The 10,894-nt window shown below is 35.3% G+C and overlaps 1 long non-coding RNA gene across 1 annotated transcript; it reads right to left on the reverse strand.

Moving 5' to 3' along the window:
- Nucleotides 1–3,586: 3,586 nt before the first annotated feature.
- On the reverse strand, nucleotides 3,587–9,128 carry LOC141290362 (uncharacterized). Its single transcript, XR_012340110.1, has 8 exons — nucleotides 8,923–9,128; nucleotides 6,228–6,270; nucleotides 5,735–5,833; nucleotides 5,158–5,223; nucleotides 4,685–4,801; nucleotides 4,486–4,550; nucleotides 4,191–4,405; nucleotides 3,587–4,106 (listed from the first exon to the last, which is right to left on the reverse strand). It is a non-coding gene; the product is annotated as an uncharacterized lncRNA (long non-coding RNA).
- Between the last annotated feature and the right edge of the window lie 1,766 nt (nucleotides 9,129–10,894).

The following is a 10,894-nucleotide window of genomic DNA, read 5'->3' on the forward strand; positions in this document are numbered from 1 at the left end:
AACTGATTTGCTTTAATCAACGCATCCTTATTGTTAGTGTTAATAATACCTTTCCTTACAGTCCTTCCTCTCAAATATTTTGGTCACAGATTTTGTTTAGCACATTGTCTCAACATGTGTGTATTTCTCTTTGTTTCAGGGTAAAGGGAAGACCAAAGGAAGGCCTGTCATTGGATTTGAATTGGGCCATGTTGTGCATTTCTGGAAAAGACCAAAAGCAAAGGCAAACATTCCAATGGTATGTCAATGTTGGTCTGAGCACCTGGACTGAACTGTACTGCAGTTACATTTTGCACAGCATCTGTACATACCCTACAGCCCCATCAGAAACAACAACCAACAAAGTGTCATGTCGAAGTATTAATAATTCATACAATTTACCAAGCCAGCAAATGTATATGATATTGTACAAGTGTACTCATATAATATTCCATGATTTTTCACTTGTACTTGTGTCATTGGCCATTGCCTCAACTCTCATGTTAATTGTGTCCATTGTAAGTAGTCAGAGTGTTTATACCAATCCAGTTTATATTAAGTCCATCATATTCTCTCTATATTAACCTTTACAAATTTTCACTGCCTCTTCCTGTTCTAACAGTACATGATATCTGCCCACACCTCAGAGTCTGCCTTTCTTTCTATGTTGATTTTTATTTAACACATCTGTCTAAGAAGCACAAGTCTGGAAATGCTAGTTTATCTTGTCACAAATCAGATCATTAGTAAATTTGGCCAAATCAGATTGCTTAAAGCTGTCCTTACCAAGAGCAAGAACAACAATAAGAACTATTTTAGCATCCACACCAACGGACGATAGCGTTCTGTTTACTGTTATACACGCTACAGTCATCTGCCATCTGTTGTCAATGTTTTTGTTGTTCATCATGTGATAAATTCTCTTTCTTCCTGTCTTGCAGGATTTCTCACAGACTACTGATATATATACATATAGTGATAGTGACAGGAGTGTCCACAGTAGAGATGAGGGTGTTGCCTGTAGAGGAGAAAGTCAAATAATAATAAAATTATAATTGTTATTAACCAGTAATTTGTCTTGCATTTAGTCACAATAGAAGCAAACAACGATTACAGGACAGATATATTTTAAAGGTAATAATTGTAAAATATTGAAATATTGTTCTAATCATCGTTTGCCTATTAGTTTGTTAAACAGAAGCATTGAATATTATTTGGCATCTTAACGTTTTCTGCAAACAAATTCTCTTTTTATTTTTGACTATTAGACAATCTTTTTAAGGGGTTTTCTATTGCCTATTTCTTAATTACCTCTATACAAATGCATTTCAAATACAATCAACTGCTTGTTTTGTCTTTTTTTTTTTTCCGTAATGGCACAAACTGGAGAGAGAGAATGCTGTTCTGGGCACTTTTTATCTGTGAAAAGTTTGATATGTCAATAAACATTGGGAAATGACTACAAAATGTGTGATTCATTATTTTTTATTATTCTTATAGTTCATCTGGCAGGTCTAAGAATTGCAATTTTGTAAGGTCCATTTCCAGGAAACAGAAGTGATTAATTGTTTACCCTTAATACACTGTAAATGTTACAGAAGCACAATTAAACAGTAGAAAAAAGCTTCATGTTTAATCATTAGAGGTGCATGTTTTTTGTTTTGAAAGCAAATGAAACATTTTGAATTATTGTTCACAGCAATTTATATCAAAGTTTTGAGTTTAAATATTGTACATAAATTTATATTAGTGTGAACATAATTTACTATGGGAACCATTATGCCCTTATTTTAAAAAATAAAATAAAATAATCCTGGTAATCAATAAATCTATTGCTGCATCAAGTTAACCAAACTATCCAATCTGTTGTTCCAGTTTTATGTTGAGTGGGGACAAATAAATATTGAACTGATTATCTGTATTTGCCACAAGAACCTGGAAGATCATGTCATAAATGACCATATTTGGACAAGCAAACGAGACGACTCTGTTCAATTTGGTTGCCATTTGGAACTCGCTGTGATTGGACTATCTTTTAATCCAAATGAAAAACAACGCTTAATGTTACAAAGTCCGTGTTGCTCTTATTACATCAGTAATACCTTCAGTTAACAACGAAGTGTTGCTATGTTGTGAGAACTTCCTAATTTACCGAGATCGTAACCCTAACCCTAAGCAGATCTTAATTAAACTACAAATAACAGCGCCATTTTTTTCGTGTTCTATAGATAGAATGGCAGAGGTTTGTGGGTAATGTAGTTTAAAATGTTTATTATTAAAATAGTGGAAAATGCAATCTTTTTTGAACAAAGGTTTATCTAAACAAGTACACTGTGCAAATATCTATGACATATTTAAGAGGCATGCTGAAATTTGGTTTTTTACTAAGATCATTTTTTAAAACACCTTTATACCACCTTTCCATGAATGTTTGAAAACTGTGTCCAACAATATGTAATTAACATAGCATAAGTAGTTGTCCTGCCAATTTTCTCTTTGACATTATAATCAGACACTGATTTACAGCCATTTGAAATGTTCATTTTTTTGCTCTTCCATGGGACTCTACTGGGCCCCTGGGGATTGAAGGGCAGTCAAAACACACAAATCTATTCTCATCATGGACAGCACACTGTGCTGAGTCACATTTTTTAGATTGTCTTTTCAAAAATTTGCCAATATGTAAGTTGAAAGTCATAGTTTTCTTAGAATAAGAATAGACATTTCCTAATTGAATTGTGTCCATTTATTTCATTAGATCAGGAGCAAGAATTGAGTGATGACAGGAAATGAAGACACCAGTTTAAACAATCAATACATATTGTGACACTTCTTTGTACTATCACACAATGTCAGTGTGTCATTCAGTAAGACAAGGTACAGACCGTGTGGTTTATGCAAAAGCTATACAATTCATGCAATGCAAAGGATCATAATATAAAAGACATCATTTGTATCTTTGTCAAATATTCCTCATCTTTGTCCATCTTTGCAAAACATCAGTAATGTGCATGCTCATCTTATTTATTATACAGTACAGGATTGATGTTGATCTTTCCCTGGTCCATCACCCTCAGCTGTGCATAAAGTGCCTGTAGCAATATACTGTAGTCCATGCAGTCTCTTCTAATGAATCTTTCAGCCTTCCCTTCATGTATTGAATGTCATTAATATGACCAAATGTCGCATCTTGATTAAAACACTCATGGTAATTATGTGTATTGTTTACACAATTAAATGGTGTATTTACCAAACATTCCTAATAAAGAATATTTACCATACTTTATTATCCAATACTTTGTGCTACATCATAAAGACAGCTAAAGTAGCCTATTAAGACAAATGATATTCAAGAGAAATAAAAATGGGTTATGTTAAAACCATATTATTTTAACCAGATGAAGCCTCCCAAATGCATGCATGGTTAAATGTCTTGAGCATCATAGAATCACATTCAGTTTCCTGCTCATCATCAGAGCTCTCTTGGTTTTCTTCCTCTTGCTTGCTTATCCATATCCCTATCTTAATAATCTCCTTCCATGTCATGAACAATTTGAAGTTGTTATCCAGCACACTACAGTACAACTGACGGACAAAAGACATGTGACCAATTTAAATCATATCACTTTATTGTCACAATACCATGATCACAAGTGTACAGGTGGTGACATTTTTTTGTGAAAACTGCAGCATGAAAGTATAGACAACAAATGCTCAATGCAGGCAACACACACATATAAGGGACTCAATACAGGTAGAGAACAATAAGGTAAATAGTATGCTATACAGAGAGCATGAAATTAAAACAATAATCACAGTACGCATACCTTTGCAGTGCAGTGTGGAATGAATCAGTTCAAACAGAATGTCATGGTGCAGAATAATAGCGAGTTAGAGTCCAGACAGTGCAACTGATAGAGAGCAGTGCATATGAGCTTGATGTGCTGTGTATTGTTTCTGGTATAAGTTCAGTGCAGTCTAATTGCCTGTGGAAAAATGTGTCTGCTGGTGCAGGTTCTGCAATAACTTCTGCCTGATGGTAACGATGAGAAAAATCCATGGCTCTGGTGGCTGGAGTCTCTGATGGTCCTCTATGCTTTCCTCACACACCAACTGATGTAAATATCCTGGAGGGACATAACATGTATTTAGGGTGTTGTAAATTAATAAACAATATATATCTTTATTTTTAATTGTTGCATTGGACTTACCATTGATTCTTGTTGGAGATATGAGCCAAATGGATCCCTTCACAACTATTTTGCAGTTGTCATTTGTGAAGTTTACTTTTACGGGCCGTAACATCTGAGCTGTCACAGTAGAATTGTTCAGGAATGCAGTCCTCATCGCAGTTTACTGGCGGTTTCAGGCTGCAATGCTGCATCTGGTGGCCATTGAATTGATATGGTCAACTGGCTTCACCCTCCTTCAAACAAACAAAACAATAAGTCAACAATAATTCCAGAGAAATAGTGTTGATGAATAGGTGCAGGTGTTAGTACTCACCATATTTGGCCAATCCTGCCCAAATTCCAGAGATGATAGCACAGTTGATTTGCCAATTCTAGGAGCTATAAAAAAAAAAAAAAAAAAGTGCATGTGAAAAATGGTAACGGCTGTCTTTTGAGAGATTAACATCCATTGCTATACCCCATATAACCCTAACCCCAACCCGTATAACTACATTGCTTGAATACATACATACCAGTAGAAATGTGCAAATTTTCAGCTCTGTGTTTGGGCACAAGAAGACCATGTTCATTCCTCATTCATCAGGACTGGCTTGCCGGGACTGATTTTCTTTGCTTTTTTTGGTCTTCATCTTTAAAACAATACAATATTTATTGACCCAATTTTTAATTATTATTGTTGTTTAAACATATAAATTAAGCAGTTATAATTATATACTTCAAACTCAAGTTCCCGGGCAACTCTAGCAGTCTCCTGAGTTCATCTGTATACATTTCTATTCAGAGTCTGAGAAAAGGCCATCATGCAAACTCTAAGCTTCTATTTTTCAACAGAGCACAAACTAATGTGTTAAGTGAGGGAGTAAAGAAATAAGATGAAGAGAAATAGGCAGAATTGTGTAAGTTTAACAGAATGAGAAGCAAGCAGCATTAGAAAAAAAAAATTATTTAACAGCAAACTAAAATGAATTATTTTAAATATGATTACCTGCTGATGGTTTTGTTGTAAGCAGTTTAAACGCCTCTTCACACCAAGGATGAGTCCACACCGCAGCTATTTGACATAAAATGACAGAAACAATATGGTTGGAATCTCTTTCAGAATTTTTTTTTCCAGATGTTGAACAATGAAAACATTGACAGCCAATCAAAATCCACCACACAAATAGCCTGAGCATTTAAATGCAGACAACATAACTGCAGCATACGCTTATGATAAAAAGAATGTTATTTTCTGTTAGTGTGAAATATAAACAATTAAAATAGTCATTATAATTCTTGCTCTTGGTGTGAACAGCTTTAAGTGATCTGATTTGGCCAAATTAACTGAAGGTCTGATTTCTCACATGACTAGTTAGAGATGGGAGTGAGTGTTGACTAGAGGAGAAATAAAAAAAATAATCAGTAGACATGCAAGGCTTGGTAAATTGTATTAGTTATTAATATTTCGACATGACACTTTGTTGGTTGGTGTTTCTGATGGGGCTGTAGGGTATGTACAGATGCTGTGCAAAATGTAACTGCAGTACAGTTCAGTCCAGGTGCTCAGACCAACATTGACATACCATTGGAATGTTTGCCTTTGCTTTTGGTCTTTTCCAGAAATGCACAACATGGCCCAATTCAAATCCCATGACAGGCCTTCCTTTGGTCTTCCCTTTACCCTAAAACAAAGAGAAATACACACATGTTGAGACAATGTGCTAAACAAAATCTGTGACCAAAATATTTGAGAGGAAGGACTGTAAGGAAAGGTATTATTAACACTAACAATAAGGATGCGTTGATTAAAGCAAATCAGTTATAGCTAAATGTCTTCAACATTACTGTGAAAGATTGAATCATTGAAGGACTTTTCAGCCTCTTTGACAGCTTCTTCAAGATCAGCACTTGGAGCTTTGAGTTCAAGTTCCCTGTTAATTCTAGCAGCTTTCTAACAGAATTGGTCAAAATTATGACATTTTAAAAATGTCATGATGAACCACAGAAAGAGAGAGAGAGAGCAAAACTATATGTAAATTAATTATGAATTACAGTTCATACAGTGATGGCTTTTACCAGAGATGGCTTCTTAGCTGCTGGAGAAGGTGATCTGACATAACTGCAAGACAGAAACAAATACTGAATTACAATTACTTCACAAAAAAACATTTAAAAGTGTGGTAGGCATTGTGGTTACTGCGCTTTACAAATAGTACACCGTAAAATCAAAGTTACTATGGTAAAGCTACAGTTACAGTGGTAAAACCATAGTAAGCGTTGTGTTTACTGTGCATATACTACAAATACTATATTAAAACTACAGTTACAGTGGTAAAACCATAGTAAGCATTGTGTTTACTGTGCTTATACTACAAATACCACAGTAAAACTATGGTTACAGTGGTAAAATCACAGTAAGCTAGTGGTTAGTGTGCATATCCTACAAATACTATAGTAAAACTACAGTTACAGTGGTAAAACCATAGTAAGCGTTGTGTTTCCAAAAAAAAAAAATATCCTACAAATACTATAGTAAAACTACAGTTACAGTGGTAAAACCATAGTAAGCGTTGTGTTTACTGTGCATATACTACAAATACTATATTAAAACTACAGTTACAGTGGTAAAACCATAGTAAGCGTTGTGTTTACTGTGCTTATACTAAAAATACTATAGTAAAACTACAGTTACAGTGGTAAAACCATAGTAAGCGTTGTGTTTACTGTGCATATCCTACAAATACCACAGTAAAACTACAGTTACAGTGGTAAAACCATAGTAAGCTAGTGGTTAGTGTGCATATCCTACAAATACTATATTAAAACTACAGTTACAGTGGTAAAACCATAGTAAGCGTTGTGTTTACTGTGCATATACTACAAATACTATATTAAAACTACAGTTACAGTGGTAAAACCATAGTAAGAGTTGTGTTTACTGTGCATATCCTACAAATACCACAGTAAAACTACAGTTACAGTGGTAAAACCATAGTAAGAGTTGTGTTTACTGTGCTTATACTACAAATACCACAGTAAAACTACAGTTACAGTGGTAAAACCATAGTAAGCATTGTGTTTACTGTGCTTATACTACAAATACCACAGTAAAACTATGGTTACAGTGGTAAAACCATAGTAAGCTACTGGTTAGTGTGCATATACTACAAATACTATAGTAAAACTACAGTTACAGTGGTAAAACTATAGTAAGCTAGTGGTTAGTGTGCATATCCTACAAATACTATAGTAAAACTACGGTTACAGTGGTAAAACTATAGTAAGCTAGTGGTTAGTGTGCATATCCTACAAATACTATAGTAAAACTACAGTTACAGTGGTAAAACTATAGTAAGCTTGTGGTTAGTGTGCATATACTACAAATACTGTAGTAAAACTACAGTTACAGTGGTAAAACCATAGTAAGCATTGTGTTTATTGTGCTTATACTACAAATACCACAGTAAAACTATGGTTACAGTGGTAAAACCACAGTAAGCTAGTGGTTAGTGTGCATATCCTACAAATACTATAGTAAAACTACAGTTACAGTGGTAAAACCATAGTAAGCTAGTGGTTAGTGTGCATATACTACAAATACCACAGTAAAACTATGGTTACAGTGGTAAAACCATAGTAAGCTACTGGTTAGTGTGCATATACTACAAATACTATAGTAAAACTACAGTTACAGTGGTAAAACTATAGTAAGCTAGTGGTTAGTGTGCATATCCTACAAATACTATAGTAAAACTACGGTTACAGTGGTAAAACTATAGTAAGCTTGTGGTTAGTGTGCATATACTACAAATACTGTAGTAAAACTACAGTTACAGTGGTAAAACCATAGTAAGCATTGTGTTTATTGTGCTTATACTACAAATACCACAGTAAAACTATGGTTACAGTGGTAAAACCACAGTAAGCTAGTGGTTAGTGTGCATATCCTACAAATACTATAGTAAAACTACAGTTACAGTGGTAAAACCATAGTAAGCTAGTGGTTAGTGTGCATATACTACAAATACTATAGTAAAACTACGGTTACAGTGGTAAAACCACAGTAAGCTAGTGGTTAGTGTGCATATCCTACAAATACTATAGTAAAACTACGGTTACAGTGGTAAAACCACAGTAAGCTAGTGGTTAATGTGCATATCCTACAAATACTATAGTAAAACTACGGTTACAGTGGTAAAACCACAGTAAGCTAGTGGTTAGTGTGCATATCCTACAAATACTATAGTAAAACTACGGTTACAGTGGTAAAACCATACTAAGCTAGTGGTTAGTGTGCATATACTACAAATACTATAGTAAAACTACGGTTACAGTGGTAAAACCACAGTAAGCATTGTGTTTACTGTGCTTATACTACAAATACCATAGTAAAACTACAATTAAAGTGGTAAAACCACAGTAAGCTAGTGGTTAGTGTGCATATCCTACAAATACTATAGTAAAACTACAGTTACAGTGGTAAAAACATAGTAAGCTAGTGGTTAGTGTGCATATACTACAAATACTATAGTAAAACTACAATTACAGTGGTAAAACCATAGTAAGCTAGTGGTTAGTGTGCATATCCTACAAATACTATAGTAAAACTACAGTTACAGTGGTAATGCTTAGGCTAATGTCAATCGTAGGCTAACGTTAGCAGCCGTGCTAACTGTTCCACTAAGCTTCCGTTTTAACACATGACGCCATGGAAGTGATGCAGAAACACTGAAATAATTAAAATAATGAAAAGATTGTCGCGGTCACTTACCTGCTTGAAGGTGTACACGTATCAGGTGGACTGGTCGAACTGAGCCTCGCTGGTGACGTAATTGCCGTAGAAGATGCTGCGTGGTATTTGTACGCAACTGCTCTCCATCGAAGTTAAAGGATAAATCCAGACGAGACGTGTGTCTTTGGCACCTTAAAAATGTGGAATTAACAAGTTTAATACAAACGTTTTGTATGCTGAGAAGACCGAGCACTGTTTAATTTGCTTTCTAACCTTTAATAAACGTGTATTTAAAAAGGAGGAAAAAAAATACACATTAGCGCCTCTAGTGGACGGTTCACCCGAAAAGTGCAGCTAAATGTACCTGGAGATACGTATTTCAGGTTCTGCAGAAATGTAGGCAGAGTCACGTATTGCCAATGAGCCTGGGTTGGCGTCGGCTGTATCGGTTGATAAGCCAACGTGATTTCGACGTTGAATCGACGTTTTATTTTCGACGTAAAAACATTCTGATATACCGACCAAATAATGAACGTTGATTCAACATCGAAATTTGATTGACGACCGACACTGACCTTTACAACCAGAAATCGACGTTGAATCAACGTCAGCTTGCTGTCTGGGGCACCATTTATGATTAGTGCGCATGCGCACTAATGCCTAAGGGAACTTTGGAGTATAAGAGGGAGTATGACGTAAGAGGGAACCCGTGCTAAATCAAACATAAAATACAGCGAAATGACAGGGGAAAAAAATATTAAATGAGTGATTAGGTGCTCTGTTCAATACAGTTGCATTTTTCGAGAACTCTAATCAGTTAAATAGCAGAAGTTATTAGTTGGTGAGGTCTTTAACAACAGCCGTACTTTGTTGAACTAACGTGGTTCAAACGATGAGACCATTTTCATGAAACAGTCTTTACTAGCTTATTCGTTTCCACAAAAATGCAGCACAAATAAGCAAGCATTTTAACGTTTTAAATACACTAATCTACTATTATTGTTCAATCGCTGGAGTGTTTTTTTATTTTATATATTTTTAATGCCTTTAAAATGTGTAGTTTTGTGAACACGGACGAAGAAACGCCAGCCCCGAAGCTCATCCGTAAACCACATAAAACAGCTCATATGCGCTTAATATAGCTCTTTAAAATGATATTCTGTTTACATTGTGTACAGTCGCTGGAGTGTTTTTATTTAAATGCTTTTAAAAGAGGCTTAGTGATGTAGTTCGCAGACCGAGAGCTCGGAGACTTGACTCTCATGTCAGTACAACAGAAAACACTGGCTGAAGGCAGCTCTCTCCGTTTTAAATTAAACTGCTTGCAAACTCCTGAAATTAGCTCTTGGTGTGTTCTAAGGGGTTGACAGAATGAAATCGCTGGAACATTTAAATTTTAAAAGGCCGTATTTATTTTCATTTTTTCCGCTCCACCCCTTCAGTGGAGTGGAATGGCTTAAACTGGGCATTATTTTTCGTACGTGACCTGTGGTTAGAGGCATTGTTTCTTGTTAGTAAGACATATGGCTTAATAAATTATGTCCTTGGGTATAATTTGCAAGCTAACATGCAGTATAAGCTATTTCCTACGTTTAACCCTCTGGGGTTCTTCGGTCACTTTTGACCGGAATTTTTTAAATAAAATTTTTTTAAAAATCGTAGCTTCATCGGAATGGTATGAAACCTGGTGACTTTTATGGTACTTGGTATATGAACACAAAAAAAAAATTGGGGACAGGATTGGAAAAGTCTAAGTGGTCGTAAAAAAAATAGTCACACTCGGGGTCTTCGGGTCAAAATGACCGGCCATAGGAAATGAATGGGAAATTGGCAAAAATATGAAAATACAGAGTTTTTTTGTGCATACAATCTACAAATCAGCCACAATCCAGAAAAAAAGCACACAACTGTGAAGGGGTGACTCTCTAAAACATCAAGAGTGCAAAACACTACAATACACTCACACACACACACACACTTATACACACAAAAACACACGCACACACAAATG

This window comes from Garra rufa, chromosome 17 (genome assembly GCF_049309525.1).
Source record: "Garra rufa chromosome 17, GarRuf1.0, whole genome shotgun sequence".
NCBI classification, from domain to species: domain Eukaryota; kingdom Metazoa; phylum Chordata; class Actinopteri; order Cypriniformes; family Cyprinidae; genus Garra; species Garra rufa.